This window comes from Mastomys coucha, unplaced genomic scaffold (assembly GCF_008632895.1).
Source record: "Mastomys coucha isolate ucsf_1 unplaced genomic scaffold, UCSF_Mcou_1 pScaffold20, whole genome shotgun sequence".
In the NCBI taxonomy this organism is placed as follows: Eukaryota; Metazoa; Chordata; class Mammalia; order Rodentia; family Muridae; genus Mastomys; species Mastomys coucha.
Window position 1 is genome coordinate 121243731 of NW_022196903.1, and position 16367 is coordinate 121260097.

Below are 16367 nucleotides of genomic sequence, written 5' to 3' on the forward strand. Positions count from 1 at the left end.
GACCCAAGCTAAGCTAGCCTTTCCAAACAGCTGAGCCGCGGCTGTCTCCAGACCTGTCCCTAACACCTCCAGGAAGAGGGTCAGAGCAGCTGGCTTCCACATCCTTCCACTCTCTGTCTGGGGCCCTACAGTGGGTAACAAAGCCGTGATGAATACGGTTTTACACCCCGGGGAGCAGGCTACGGGGAGGGGAAGAATTAGACTCAAGTTCAGATTTGCCATAGACTGCTGAAACCTCTAAAAAGCGCACCCTGGGCCTCTTTGAACTCCGGCGGCCCCCTTTTGCAAAAAGAAAAGGTCAAGACTGTGGATTATTATTCAGTGATGAAAAAAAGGCACTTGCCATCAAGCCATGGAAAATGCCAGGTGAGGGAAGAGTCTGAAAAGATGAGTCTCTGCCTTCTCAACCATCCTAGAAACGACAAAACACGGGGGCTCCCAGATCCAGAGAAACAACGGAGGGAGATAAGAGTCTTGAGAGACTACAGGGCTCAAGTTCAGCCTGAGTGAGGCTGGGGAGGGATGCCCCAGCTCAGATCAGCACCCCATCCTCTGCTCTTCTGAAGCTGGGGATCCTGACCCACAGAGACGTGGCTCTGTGGGTGACAATACCTGCTGGGCAAAAGCTTGAGTTGGGGTTCCACAGACCTGCACTATCCAGTGCAGGAGGGGAATGGAGGGGAGGACGAGCAGACCTCTGGGGCTTGCCGGCCACCAGCCTATGACCAGGCTCAGAAAGACCCTGTCTCAAGGGGATAAAGTGAAGTGTGAGAGAGAGGAGACAGGACATTCTTTTCTTTCTGACACCCACTACACCTCTTTTAGATCCAGGAAGCCACAAAGGGAGGGAAAACCTCCCTGGGCAAAGAGAGATGTCAGAGATTATCTGGGATTGGAGATATCGACGAAAAGGACTTTAGGGGCTGGCGAGATGGCTCAGCGGTTAGAAGCACTGAATGCTCTTACGAAGGTCCTAAGTTCAAATCCCAGCTACGACGTGGTAGCTCACAACTATCTGTAATGAGATCTGACACCTTCTTTTGGGGTGTCTAAAGATAGCTACAGTGTACTTACATATAAAAAATAAATCCTTAAAAAAAAGAAAAGAGAAGGACTTCGGGGTGTAGCATATCCTGCACGGTACTGCCACAGTGAGTACATACCATTATGCAGGCTTCTGAGCCCCAGAGTGAGCCTTTTGCAAGCTACAGCCTGACAGACTGCTAACACCAGCTCAGTTATAGCATGGACACCACACTGACTTGAGATGTTAGTAATCAGAGAAACTGGGAACAGAGGCATAAATCTGGGACCCCTATACTTTCTCCTCGATTCATCTATAAACTCCAAACTGATACATATTTAAGGTTTCGTTTGACGGGCTGGGGAGATGGCTTAGAGGTTATGGGGACTGCTCTTCCAGAGGTCTTAAGTTCAATTCCCAGCAACCACATAGAAGAAAACGGACTCCTGAGAGATATCCACTCATCTCCCTTCACGCACACACACACACACACACACACACACACACACACACACATGCGAGTGTGTGCTGTGTGTGCTCGCACCATAAAAATGCAATTAAAAAGAAACATTAATTTTAAACTGGGCAGTGGCAGTGGTGGCACACACCTTTAATTCCAGCACTCAGCAGGCAGAGGCAGCTGGAGCTCTATGAGTTCAAGGCTACCCTGAGCTACAAAGTGAATTCTAAGACAGCCAGGGCTACACGAGGAGAACCTGTCCTGTCTTGGAAAAACAACAAACAAAGAAAATGTTAAATTTAGAACAGGAAAGGCATATTCTTTCTCTAATATTCTTTCCTCCTAGGGACCCCGCTTCAGGCTTCATACTGAAGCAGCAGAAGTGATAGCAGTTGATAGCGGGTCAAAGAAAGGACTGGGAGGCGAAGACACTGACTTTACCGGAAACAGACCTGTCCCAGAAAAGTTTAGCTCTCAACACAGGAAGCTCCCTAGGGAGTCTTTGGCAGGCAGGCCCTGGGAGCTGACTATGGACTCCCATCATCCATTCCCCGTGGCAGATGCAGCACACACTAAGGTCTCTTCCCCAGCCTTAGGCTTGGGCTGGCCCTCTGTTGCTCTAGCAGGGACTCAGGGCTGCCCTTATCCATCCAGGATGTGAGGTTAAACACACACCAGTAGCTAGAGCTCTTCCCCTCACTAATTCCAAGACCTTCATGGAGAAGGAACACTCTACCAGGACAGAACCATGCCCCCAGTGCACAGGAAGGCCCAGCTCCAAAAAGATAGGAGGCAGCATCCACCTAGCCTTGGCTCGGTTACCATAGAAACGTCTGAGAGCCACCAAGATAGGGATGAAGACAGACACACTCTGGAGCGAGGTTACCAAATCAGAGGATCCACCCTGACCCAGAAAACTCACCCCACTGAGTCCCTACGTCTCAGCTACACACCCAGCACCCCTGAAAGCCTGCCAAGCACCCCACCTCCCATTCCAGAACACATGGTCATTCAGTTTGGAAACAAGGCCATGTAAATGGCTGACGTACAGGCTGGGGCAATAGCGTTGTATTTTCTGGGTGGAGCCAGCCTAGTCTGGCCCACCATGCATGAAAGACCAGGGTACCTCTGGCCGGCCAGAGAGGATGCCCGCTGGAGACGCTAGCCAGGAGCAGACTTTCACGGGTGATGCTGGGGATGTGGAGAGGGGTGGGGGAGAGGCAGCCCTGTTCTACCTCTTCTCCACAGACCACTCAGGTTCCATTCACAGCACCCACATGGAGGCTGACCACCTCCTAGGGCACCAAGCACAGATATGGTCCACAGATGGAGACATATAAAAATAAACAAACAAACAAACAAATAAATCTTAAAAAGATTGGACAGACCCTTCACTATAGTTATAAGCAAATGAGATGTTCAGCATCACGAACCACTAGAAAATATAAAACAGGGCTGGAAAGATGGCTCAGCAGTTAAAAGCACTGGCTCTTCTTGCGGGGACCCAGCTTTCTCTTCCTCCAGGAAGCCTTCTTTGGCTCCTCCCAGTTCACAACCACTTGTAACTATAATTGCAGAGGTTTTTTGTTTGTTTGTTTGTTTTGTTGTTGCTGAGGCAGGGTTCTCTTTGTACACAGTCCTAGCTGTCCTGGAACTTGCCCTGTAAACCAGGTTGGCCGCAAACTTGAGAGATCTGCTTGCCTCTCTCTGCGCAACTACCGCCCAGCCCGGAGGATCTTATGCAACTTCTGGCCCCCGTGGGCAGCAGACCCACAAGTGGTACAGCATACACATAGAACAAATAAATACCAGGAACACCCTGACATGCGACTGAGTGTGGAACACACGCAATGTCGCTAAGTGGAATCGCAAAATGGTGCATCCTGGAAACCAGGAGGGCAGGTTCAAATACAGTGTATGAGTGTTTGTCTCTGCATTGAGATGTGAAGACCACGAGCACTGCATGCCTGGCCACCATGGAGGCCAGAAGAGGTGCACCAAATCCCAGGAACGGGTGCTGGGAACTGAGCAAAGGCCCTCTGGGAAAAGCAACCAGTGCTCTCAAACAGCTCCGTGGCCTCGTAAAGCAGTGTCAAGATATTTGACATATCTGTTGCAAATACCTAGCCATCCCATTCCTAAGTGTTTATGCGAGAAAAATAAAAAGCCCATGTTCACACAGAATCAGAAAAAAAAAAAACAAAAAAACAAAAAAAAAATGTTAATAGTTTTATTCACAATTAGCTGGAAAACCTAAGATGACTAAATACACTGTAGTACATCTATTTACAGCAATGGAGACTACTCAGGACTAAGCTGGTGCAAGCTGAAGGTAAATCAATTGGAACAATTTGGATAGCTATCAAGGGTATGGTGAGTTAGAGAAGCCAGATCCAAAAAGCTATACAACTGTATGGTTTCGTTTGCATGACTTTCTAGAAAAGGCAAAAATCACAGAGCTAAAGAGAGAGAGAGAGAGAGAGAGAGAGAGAGAGAGAGAGAGAGCAGATTGTTGCTGCCAAATGTGGAGGAGGGGGGTGGCTGTAAAGGAAGAGTTACAGGGACCTGGAACTGTCCTGTACCTTAATTGTGAGGTGAACTTACAAGTCCATGCCTTTGTCCGAGCTATAGACAGCATGCCATCAAGAGTATGTTCTGTATGTAAACTTAAAGCAAGCCCTGGATAGAGCTCAGCCGAGCTCAGAGCTCCAGCAAACACACACACACACACACACACACACACACACACATGGTCACAGCCCTCAGTCTACACAGACGTTTCTTCCTCTACCTGTGTCCCCATCTCCTGCACACACTGTCACAGCCTGACCCATTCACAAAGCTTCTCCCCCACCTCCTCCAGGAAGCCTTCCTTGGCTCCTCCCAGCCCGTGGGAATGAGTCATTGGACCTCTAATTACTCTTTCTTCATCTTGAAGATTGTCATAATTCAGTCAGTCTCTGTGGGGCACTGAGCATCAGGCCAGGGACGAGGCCTTCTATTTACATTTGTACCTCAGAGCTGTCACCTGAAATCAGTTTCACAAAGCAGACCATGATGTGGGGGAGGCGGGAGGGCGGGGGGCGGACCTGGTCTCCCTAGTCCACTCTACTATTGGACTTTTCCAAGCCTATCACCAGCCTCTTCTAAAAAATTCCAACTTGTGCTGGGCGATGGTGGCACACGCCTTTAATCCCAGCACTTGGGAGGCAGAGGCAGGTGGATTTTGAGTTCGAGGCCAGCCTGGTCTACAGAGTGAGTTCCAGGACAGCCCAGGCCTATACAGAGAAACCCTGTCTCGAAAAACCACAAAAAAATAAATAAATAAATAAAATTCCAACTTGTCTAGTTTTTTAAGGACCATCCATAAGTCATTTATTTGACAAACACTTACCCGGTGCTTAGGAGGAGCCCAGCAAAGACTAAAACACTTTACACATTAACTCGTTTAATCTTCAAGTCAACTATGAATCTGCTGTTGGCTTTTTTCTTCCTTTCTTTGGCTGAGATAGGATCTCATGCAGCTTTGGCTTTTCTTGAACTCTGAGATCCTCCTGACTCTGCCTCCTCCGGAATGCTGGCATTACAGGTTTGAACCATTGCATATGGGGTTTTTATGAGCGTTTTTTACCCTTCATTCTGCAGAGGGGAAACTGAGGCACGCCATACAGTTAAACAACCTGCCCTAGAAAAACCTTCCTGGGTCCCAAAGCTATTAGGTGACAGGACAGGAGCCTAGACTCAAGCAGGCTGGCTGGAAAGCTACACTATCCAATCAGTATCCATTAACCCCCAGGTGGCGGGCCATACTGAGGTATGGCTGATCTGAATCGAGGCACCCTGTTAAGTGGGATTTTTCAATATTTGAATAGTGCCAACTGTGAATAATTCCATCTAGCATTTATCGTTCTACTTTTTCTCTCAGTACTAGGGACAGAACTCATGGCGCCTTACACATGCAAGGAGGGTTCTCTGTCGCTGACCTCTCCCCATCTGCTCCATATTAAGATATACTACTATTACAGCAAGTTAAAACATCATAAAATTTTAGGGGCTACTGAGAAGGTAGCACAGAGGTTTCTTTTTTTAAAAAAAAAATGTATTAGTTTTAAAAATATTTTTTCAATGTTATATGTGTGAATGTTTGGCATGAGTCCACGTATGTGTGTGTAGTCCGGGTGTGCTTGGTGCCTACACAGGTCAGAAGAGGATGTCGGAGCCCCCGGAACAGGGAGTTGCAAACGGCTGCCCAACTGCCACGTGGTGGGAACTGAACCTGGGCTTTAGCCAGAGCAGTAAACGCTCTTACCAGTTAGGCTGTCTTTGTAGGCCGACTCTGAGACAAGGTCTCGCTCTAAGGCCCTTTGTATGTGGCTAGCCAGGAGGCACATACAAAGACACAGCAGCCCCTACCTCATAGAGATCTACCTGTCTCTGCCCACTAAGAACTGGGATTAAAAGTGTACACCATCACAAATTTAAAAAAAAAAAAAAAAAGCCAAAAAACATTTTATTTTACTTGTTTGGTGGGGGAGGAGCTGCGCACATCCCACTGTAGGAGTGTGGGGGCCAAAGAACAGCTTTTGGGAGCTGGGTCCCAAGGACTGAGTTCAGGTTACCAGGCAGTAAGCACCTTGCCTGGCCAAACCGGAGCTTTTCACCTACCTGCTAGGCAAGCATTCCACTGACGCCCTACCCAGGCCCTTGACATTTTTTGGATTCAGAGTCTTTCTTTACAGCCTAAGCTGTCCTTACATTTACAATCCTCCTGCCTCAGCCTCAAGATGGAACCAGATCCTTGAGCACACTCATCAAATGTTCCACTATTGAGCCGCTCCACCGTTTTCTTATCTAGATCTTATTTCTGTTGGGAAATGCTTTTCTGGCATCTGGATTACCACTTCATTCTGGGGTCACCTTCCCTATACCTTAGTTTTGGTGTGGGACTGAGGTGTGGCTTGACTCAAACACAAAGATTGGGGGGGGGGTTGAGGGGAGCAGACAGCAACTGTAACATTCTCCTGTTTTCTTCTTGACCATCCTGGACATGGACACTCCACTCTCGTACCCTCACCTCCAGTCTGGAAGGTCCTGCTAGCAGGAAGGTGAGAAAATTCCCCTAACAGTACTAGTGGGACATGAAAACTCAAGGCCCAGTACTACAGAAGGACTGGTACCTAAGCCATCCCTCCCAGTTTCCCACAGGGGTGGAGAGTACAGACCTCCTCCGCAACACTCCAGACAACACCTACAGGTTCTAAGATGGGGCTCCAAGGGTTGAGGGGTGAAGCGCTCTGCTCTGCATCAGGACCTCAGATCTGATGAACCTTCTCTGCTGCGGCCACAAAGAGGGGCCGCTTGCTTTCCACATTGAGGAATGCTAGCAGTGGGGAACACAGCTCCCACTCCCTCCGCCAGCCTCAGGTAAGACAGTCAAACACCAGGCAGGCACTGTGGCAAATGCCTGGAATCCTATCGAGCACGTCAGAGTCAGAGAAGTGGGGGATTCAAAGTCCCAGGCCATCTGGAACTTTGGGAGTCTAATGAGTTCAAGGCCAGTCTGAGCTCCTTAGTGAGACTTTGACTCAGAAAGAAAAAACAGGGCCCAGAGTGATGGCTCAACAATTAAGAGCTGCTCTGCCAGAGATGCAGAGAGCTGGGCTGGATCCCCAGCATCCACACAGTGGCTCACAACCCTCTGTAGCTCTAGTCCTGGAAGATCCAGCACCCCCTTCTGGCTTCTAAGGGTATTTCACACACATGGCACACAAACACAAATGCAGGTAAACTACACATACACACAAGAAAAATTTTACGAGCTAGAGATGGTTCAGCTGTTAAGGGCACTGACTGCTCTTCCAAAAGTCAATGCCCAGCAACCACATGGTGGCTCACAACCATCTGTAAATGGGATCTGATGCCTTCTTCTGGTGTGTCTGAAGACAGCTGCAGTGTACTCATATACATAAAATAAATATATCTTTAAAAACAAAACAAAACCCGGTTGCGTGGTGGCTCACACCTTCTAATCTCAATAATCAGGAGAACAGTGTGAGACCCTGTCTGAAAACAAAGGAGAAATAAGACAATGGTGGGTGCTCACAATACCCCTAGTACTTAGATGCCAGAGGGAAGGAGATAAGAGATTTAAATTAATCCCTAACTATATCCTGAGGCTGAGGTCCACCTGGTTACCTAAGCCTCTGTCTCAAAAAAATAAAAAGAGTTGGGAATGTAGCTTACTTAGTGAAATGCTTGTCTGGCATCCACAAAGCCTTAGGCTCTGCCTCCAGTGTCACCTAGCCAGGAGAGGTGGCATGGCCAGTAACCAACACAAGGAGGTAGAAGCCTGCGGGAGTTGGTGGTTCAAGGTCCTTGTCAGCCACACAATGGATTTGAAACCAGCTTGAGATACATGCCTGGGAAAACAATACAGCCAAAGTTGAAAAGGCTCAGAATGGGGCTCAGTAGGAAATGCTTGCCAAGTCCCAGGATTCACGCTCTAGCACTGGAGGAAAATGGTTTTTCAGATAAATAAAAATTACATGTCGCCAGGCAATGGAGATGCACACCTTTAATCCCAGCACCTGGGAAGCAGAGGCAGGTGGATCTCTGAGTTTGAGGCCAGCTTGGTCTACAGAGTGAGTTCCAGGTCAGCCAGGGCTGTTACACAAAGAAACCCTGTCTCGAAAAACAAAACAAAACAACAAGAACAACAACAACAAAAAAACCCAAAACAATAACAACAACAACAACAAAAAAGTCTTCTTTTTTGCTTAATCTCCAACCTCCTAGAAAATTCTAGCCAGGTGAGAAAGGACAGACCTGGTTCTGCCAGCCAGAGCTGGCTTACTATCCTCAACACCCACAGGGCTGACAGAATAAAGCTAGAGAGAGCTGTGGCATCTTCCACCAGAAATCTCCCTCTTGGGGTGGGGGTGGGGAGGATGGTAGACCCCGCTAGTCCTTCAGCTAGACATACCCCACACTGCTGTCACTTTTCCTGTTGCCAGGAAAAACCTTACTGAAAGGTTACAGTGTTGCTCCGTGATAGAGCTTGCCTAGCATGCACAAGGCCGGGAGTTCCAGTCCCAGCGGCACCAAGGAAAAAGACGATTTTTCCATCCAAAGACTACCCAGCCTGAATCCAGGCTAGAGGTTTGTTACTTGGAACTCTGACAGAAGGCTGGGGGTCAAACCACCCAGCCTCCTGTGTATGAAATCCTAGGACCCAGTCTCAGTACGGCAAACAAACCAACCAATAAGTAGCATGTTACACGCACACACATCATATATATATATATATGGGCAAGGGATGAAGGAGAAGCCCAGTGCTCCATTCCCAAGACCCTCATCTTGTCCCTTGGAGAAACAAATCAAGCTAACATGTGTTCTCTCTGCCCCACCCCTTCTTGGGTCCACACAGTGGTCCTATGGGGTCCTAAGAGGCTGCTCTCTGAACCCCAAAGGCTGACCTACACCCAATTCTCCCAAAGCCAAGCTCTCACACACAGAGTCTGTCCCACCCTCCCACAGATGGTGGCAAGATAGATGTCCAGTCTGCTAGAACATTCCACCACCTGCCTCAGGCAGGAATCTCCCCCTGCCTGTCTTGATCTGACTGTGACTGAAGAAATCCCTTCCCAGCTGTCCAAGTGACCCAAGGCTGCTGTCTCCCTACCAGGAGCTCTGCCCAACATTACCTGCCCATCAACTATTACTTGGGGCTCAGCGTCAAAGTGGAAGACAGCCAGGTTGGAGGGCAGCCAGGAAGAAACAACACTCGCCTTTCATCCTGGCCAAGGCAACTCCTGAAGCCATCCTGGGGGCTCCAGGGGAAGGGGAAGGCATGGTTCTAGCCTGGTGAGCCTGGCAGGAACCTGGCAGAAGAGGCTGCCAGATACAAGATCTGTGCTGGTAAGATACACACTAGGTGCTCAGTCAGATAATGGGTCTTCCTGCTCAGGTTTCACTCTGAGTCAACGGCCCCCTTAGGCAGAGAGCCCCACCCCAGGGCCCACCCTGTGTGTCATCAGGCCCTCCCCAGTGCCCTCTGCACTGGCCCTAACACTCAACCGGATACACAATCCCATCCCCCCCAGGAGGGTCACCCTGGCCTTAGCACAGCTCCCATTTCCTGCTCCTGGTGACTCCTCTGAAGTCTATTGTTCACATTGAGTTTGGGTCAAAGGAAGCCGGGTCCCCACCCATGGGGACCAGCCTGCCCACCCTGGCCACAGAGCTGGCCCACACCAGGGAGCTGGCCCATCCTCCTACCTTTCTGGAAGCTGGCCTATATGACAAGCAAACAGATGGGTACAGATCTTGGCCTGTTCTGGTGGGAAATTTCCCATGGATCCTGGCCCACCCGCGAAGAGTCCCAGGATCAACCACACTGGCGCAATTAGACACTCTTCAACAATTAGACGCTCCTCAATGTACAACCTTCCTTGACACAGCAAGGAAAAACTGTCACTGGGCTACACTGGAGATAGAGACTCCATGCTCCCAGGCAGGCAGGCAGGCAGGCAGCCTGCCCTACCCCAGCCTCCACCTGGGCCCCTGAGCTGGTGACACCCCCGCCCTCAGGGTGCCGGGGAGCAGCTGTTCAGCTCCAATTTCAGAGCTTTAAACAGAGCCGTTGTTCCTGCTTCTGCCAACAAGGGGTCAAGGGGGCAATGAGGTAAAGCCACTCTCAGGAGCCCTGAGTTTCTAACTGCCGCCAGAGGTAAAGCCACCCTCAGGAGCCCTGAGTTTCTAACTGCCGCCAGACTGGCCTCAACTCCGGGAAGGGTGAGGTCCAAAGTCAGGGACTGTCTGATGTCTTCTACCTCCCCTGAGAAGGAAGAGACACAAGTTTGGCAATAGGTATTGCTTTGTGACAGTCACCAGCACAAGACCGCAGAATGGAGGCCAAAGGAGGCTGTGACATTTGCATCCTGGGAGATGGAAAGATAGAGCTTCGAATTGAAGCTCAAACCTGAGGCTCTGGGCTCATCCCCAGACCAAAAAAGCAAAATGACAGACAGAGGGGATGGATACATAGACAGATATATAGACAGATACATAGACAAATAGATACATAGATAGATACATACATACATACAGACATAGATACATACTTACATACGTAGATACATAGTTACATATGTAGATACATGCAAGTACGTAGATACATAGTTACATACGTAGATACATGCAAGCACAGGTACCTATGTAACACACACCCACACACACCTGGCAGAGCAATGCCTAGACCTTTAGAGGAAGGACAGTAGATTTGAAAGCTGTCCTGATATCCTCCCAGACTGCCATGCTTATATCCGACCTTAGGGTAGTTTGCTGTATACTTTCTGCTGGGATGCAAGAGAAAATGCCCGCTGCAAACCCCTATCTGTATCACAGGATGGTAGACACCACCCAAGTCAGACTGTTACAGTCTCCACAGCCTTTAGATGAGAGTGGATAGGGTCTCGGGACCCAGATACTGGGCTCCACAAAGCAGGAGACATAATCCAAAGTGAAGAGCTTGGGTTCCGGTCCCAAATCTGCCACGCAGAGCTTGTGCAATTCTAAACACGTTATGGTCCCTCCCCAGGTCTCAGTTTCCCCACAAAGGGGCTGGACATTGACAGAGGCTCCAAAAGTGCTCAGCAAACGTGTCCTGAGGGCAGGCAGAAGTGGAAATGAGAATGTGCGAGCTGGAGAATAGGAATTACGTTACCTGGTAGCAAAGGGATGTCTCCCTAAAGCACGGGGCCCACAGCAAATGCCCAATTCACGTTGGCAAAATATGTGATACATGGTGAGGCTTCCCAAAGGGTGCCCAGGGAAACAATCATGCAAAATCCTCTGTCTCACATGTTACAAGACCCTGGGCCCAATCCTCAACATGGAAAGGGAAAGAGGGAGGGCGTTTGCCAAAGCAAGCTTAGGAAAATATAGGATCCACCATCTCCGGGAGCCCTGGGATGTGCTAGCAGATGCTTCAGGAGCACGGAGGTTTCAGAGCAAGCTTTCTGCACTGGTTTTTGGTTACTCACCCCCATCCCCACCCCCTCAGTGTTACTCATCAGGAAACGGGAGCCCAAGAGCCTAAAGGTAGCGAGTATCAAGATTTGTGCCTGGGTCTGTCTGACCCCATGCCTGTTTCCTACCCCATGAGAGCTGCTCTTGTAGGCCTGGCTGGAGCAATGTGGAATAGACTATCTAATCTACATCAGCGGGAGAGAAGGAAAGGTAAACACAAGAGCCCCTCCCCCCCACTCCCGACAGGGTTCTGTGTCCCTTCCTTCCGAGAAACCCAAGCCATTGCCTCTGAGTTGTGTTAATGAGGGAGAACTCTGGTGCCAAGTCCGCCTGTGACTCTCACACCACTCTCCTGTCAATATCCTGGCCTCGGACTCCTCGAGTTTCCCCACAGAAACCAAGTAGCCTAGCCAACTGTGAAGAATGAGGGGAAAGCTGAGGCAGAGGGTCATCCAGGGTGGACCCAGCCTGGGTTCCAGAGCAAGACCCTGGCTATTGAGGAATGAGAGATGGCCTCCCCCCTCATTGCTTCAAGGTTCCCACAGGTAACTCTGGCTCCCCTGTCCTTGAAGCCAACTCGGAAACACCGTCAACCGCCCAACAAACACTATCCAACATCCAAAGCCAGCGACTAAGTCTGGTGACTCCCGGCCTCCTGTAATCTCGACACTTAGAAGGCTGAGGTGAGACTGCTGTGAGTTCAAGGCCTCCTTGGTCTTTTAAGTGTCTCAAAAAAAAAAAAAAAAAGACAATTTGAGGCAGGAGCATGAAAGCCTGCTAAGGTAGGAGTAGTACCAGGCCAGCCTAGACTGCGGAGACTTCTATCTCAAAAGAAAACAATCTAACAAGCTCTTTTCCTTTCAAGGGGTCCACCCCCATAAACATGACCAACAAACCCATCCATCCTAGCCCCTAAGGGCAAAGATCTCAGCTTTGCTTAGCCTACCAGCAGAATCCCTAAAGGATTCCGACAGAACAGGATCCACACACCCTCAGAAAGACAGCTGCCCTGCAAGGGGGCAGGTGTAGGCAACTTCCTGCCAGCAGTGCTCAAGCCAGCAGGGATGGAGTTGCGGGGAGGGGGGTCACCTCCAACTACTACTGTCAAATTCTCCCTGAACACAAGGAACTTGGAGACATTGTCCCCTGCCCTGGTTCTTCAGGAAGAAGTCAGAGCCAGAACCAACATCCTCAGAGCAACGCGGGTCTTGGATCACACACCCACTCCGACACTGGGGGGGGGGGGGGGGGGGGGGGGGGGAGGGGGGCGGTGTTCAGACGGCACCCTCTTCAAGTAGCAATTCACCCACGGGCGCGTTTATCACAAACAAATCCACCTTCTGAAAGCAAGGTGAGTCACAGCGCACAGGTATCTCTTCCTCAGGTACACCCCAAAACTTAAAGATGCTGGCGCTTGACCGCCCTCACTGAATCGGACAGAGGGTGGGTGTGCCTGGAGCCCCCTGACACGTGTGTGCACCGCGGCGCGCCCCTGGGCTGCCTGCTCGAGTCTAGTGCCTTGGAGTTTGGGAGCTCTGGTCCATCACTTCTCACCGTGGGGAGCAACGGCAGTCTCAACCCCTGGGGGCCTCTGCACAAGGTCCAGGCAATACAGCTCCCTTACGGGCTCTCTTCTCCAGGCAGAAAAGTAGAAAGGGGCCTGGCTGAGGCTCGTTAGTCTCCAGCCTCTAAAACTTCAGCCGCGCGAGCCTGCTCTGCCCAGCCCCTGGACTCCACCGCCCGCACGTGCGCCCACTGGTCGCCTAGTGTTGCCCGGGACCACGCGGGACGCGGATGTCGTCTGAGCTCAGCAGCCTTACCGGTCCCAGGGTTCGGGAGGCGGGGTGGGAGCGCTCGGCCGGCTGCAGCAGGTCCACTCGGGGCGCCAAGTCTTCCAGCCGCGGCGACGGCTGCGGGGCCCGAGCGCGGAGCTGAGGCGGTCCCCACCCCCGGGGCCAGAGTTTGCAGAGGAGCCCGGCAGGAATGCGCGGAATGGGCGCTGGAATGAGACGCGCGCGGCTGGGGAGGGAGAGGAGGGAGTGGCGCTGCCACCCGCACCTTAGGGAGGAGACCCGGCCAGAGAGAGGCTGGGCTCCGCGGCTGGGCGGAGCCCGGGGGACCGCGGGCGGCCACAGGACAGGGCACGGCGGAGACACCCAGGAACCCCGCGGACCCCTCGGCGCCTCCCGCCGCTCGCGCCCACACGGCCCTGACTCCGATCTCCGGATTTCCCGCTCTCCTCCAGCTCCCCGCACCCCTGAGTGGCGTCGAATCCTAGCTGTCCCTCCACCACCTCCAGCTGAAAATCGTCCCCTCCGCCTGGGTGGGGCGCGCCTCGCCGCGCTCCTGGAGTACGCGGACGGGAGCAGGAAGGGCTGTTCCCTTCCCTGAGGCTGCTACGGAGGACACTCGCTCCGGGAGCAGGAAGCAGGAACTCCCGGCTCTGTTCCCAGATCCGCCACCGCTTTCCCTCGCCAGCCCTCCCCAACATTAGCCTTTCGGCTCTTTCCTTGTCCCCTGAGATCTGCAGAACTGTCACTTCTCAGACAGCAGGAAAGGGGAGACCCGCCGTGGGCTCTGCTGTAACTCTGTAACTCTTTATCCTGTTAATAGGTCCACTGGATGCTGGGAGAAATAATAAAGGTTAGGGCCCAGTGGTTCAAAAAGAGCTGGAACAACTTAGCTCGTTACTCAGGGTACAGGACAGCGTCGCCCTCAAGTTACAAGTCTGAGTTTTAAAGAAGCGTGCCAGATCAATTTAGGAGAAACGTGGGCTCGGGCTGGGAGTCTTTAGAACCATTTGGCTTACAGGAATCAGTTACTACCTAGCTCCAGCACTCACCTTGTCACTTTGGGAAACTTAAAACCAAAGAAAAGCCTTCGCCATTCCCCAAAATCAATCCCTGAAGCACTAGCATTAAATTTTTACTGCTGTGGCTCTCCCAGCCCTATCTGGTGAAACAAAGTCTGGAAGGTAGTAAACCTGCAGATTTATCTTATCGTTGGCCCAACCCTCGCAAACCCAAGATGGAGGCATACACAACACATGAGGGCAGGGTAGCACGGGAGACATTGAAAGAAAGTATTATAAATGCCAAGGCTGTACCCAGAGAGGTGATCTAAAGAGTCCACGGAAATGCCAGCATCATGGGACTGAGTATCCAGCCTTACAAAGTGAGGACTTTGAAGGATGCAGCCCTCATTTGGATGTATAAATTCTGGTATGCTTATTAAATGGTGAGTCATATCAAAGCTTGGTCACATCCCATGCACATGAAAAGAACCTTGCAAGGCAGCACGTGTATCTGTGAGCTTGAGGTACAAACTGTCCCACCACTTAATTCTCCACCATCCTTCCCTGACTCTGCTACCAAGCTAAGTGCAGAAACAGGCCCTCCTCCCCCCGCACCACCACCCCCCTCCCCCGCCTTGAAGAAGTTCACTGTTGAAGCAAGACAGTAATTCATTAATGCAAATCCACATGAATTCAAGAACAGAACCAATGAGATTCAAGGCACAGGGGTGACTCTTCCCAGTTTGATGTCTGCTCCCAACCCTGTGTGTGCTAGGCAATGCTCTACCACTTTGAGATCCATCTATTGAGTTACTCAGGCTGACCTTGAACCCTGTCAGCTGCCCCTGCCTCAGCCTTAGGAATCAATGGAATTGCAGTACAGGGTCTTTGCTACCGGGTCTGTGGGGTGACCTTGATCCAGCTCTTGATGGAAACATAAGTTTACCAACTCTGTGTTTCAGGAAGGTTTGATGTGAAAAATAAGAGCCAAACAACTAGTAGGGTGCTATACACCTGTGGTGCTGGTCCACACCTGAAATCCCAGCAAGAAGCTTAAAACCAGCGTAAAGCAGAGTAAGAGAAATGGGCCCCAGACTGTGAGGCTCATGCAAGCTGGACAGAAGATGTGGCCGCCATCAAGGCCTCTTAGACTCAGGGCTCACTTTCTTTTTTCTTTTTCTTTTTTTCTTCTTTGATTTTTCAAGACAGGGTTTCTCTGTGTAGCCCTGGCTGTCCTGGAACTCACTCTGTAGACCAGGCTGGCCTCGAACTCAGAAATCTGCCTGCCTCTGCCTCCCAAGTGCTGGGATTAAAGATGTGTGCTACCACTGCCCGGCAGGGCTCACTTTCTTGATGCTATCATTAGACCCTCTGATGGCAGTCTTGAATGTCAGGTAGAGACTCCTGTCCTGTCCTAAATACAATATAGAGATTGTCTCTGAGACTGAGACAGAAAGCAGTTACAGCAGGATAGTTGGTCACATCTCAAATGAAGTATGAACTCTGGCCAGCTGTGGCCTGGTGGCCTGGTTGCAAGGACCAGAGAAAGTTAAAGCAGAGAGATCAAGCATTCAAAGCCAACCTGGACTATGCTGCAAAACTCTGCCTCAAAAAATAAATATAGGGGCTGGAGAGATGGCTCAGAGGTTGAGAACACTGACTGCTTTTCCAGAGGTCCTGAGTTCAATTCTCAGCAACTACATTATAATTCATAACCACCTATAATGGGATCTGGCGCCCTCTTCTGGCAGGCGGGCATATATGCAGGCAGAACAAGGTACAAAATAAACAAACGTTAAATAAATAAATAAATACATTTTAAAAATTAATGAATTTGAACTACAGGGAATTAGGATAATGTGTAAGGGGGCTCTGGCCATGCCAATGTGGATGCAGACAGGAGGATAGTCCTTCACAGACAACACAGAGGATGATTGGAAATCCCTCTGCTTGCTTGCTTGCTTGCTTCTCTTCAAGACCATTGGGGATCCAAGCTGAAAAGTGTCTTCTAACTTCCTGGTTTGTACCCTTATAAGCTTCTAGAGAGTTCTAGGTCTTTG

General features: G+C 50.5%; 1 protein-coding gene across 3 annotated transcripts in view; it reads right to left on the reverse strand.

Annotated features, from left to right (window-relative positions):
• The window catches only part of Tead4 (TEA domain transcription factor 4), a 79916-nt gene extending 66069 nt beyond the window's left edge, over positions 1 to 13847 (reverse strand). For 2 of the 3 annotated variants that reach the window (XM_031383549.1, XM_031383547.1), the window contains exon 1: positions 13334 to 13847. The gene's annotated coding sequence lies outside the window, so the exon portion shown is untranslated. Of the gene's footprint in view, positions 1 to 9761; positions 10026 to 13333 lie in introns of those variants that run through there. The other variant, XM_031383548.1, reaches the window with a different exon arrangement.
• Positions 13848 to 16367: the final 2520 nt, after the last annotated feature.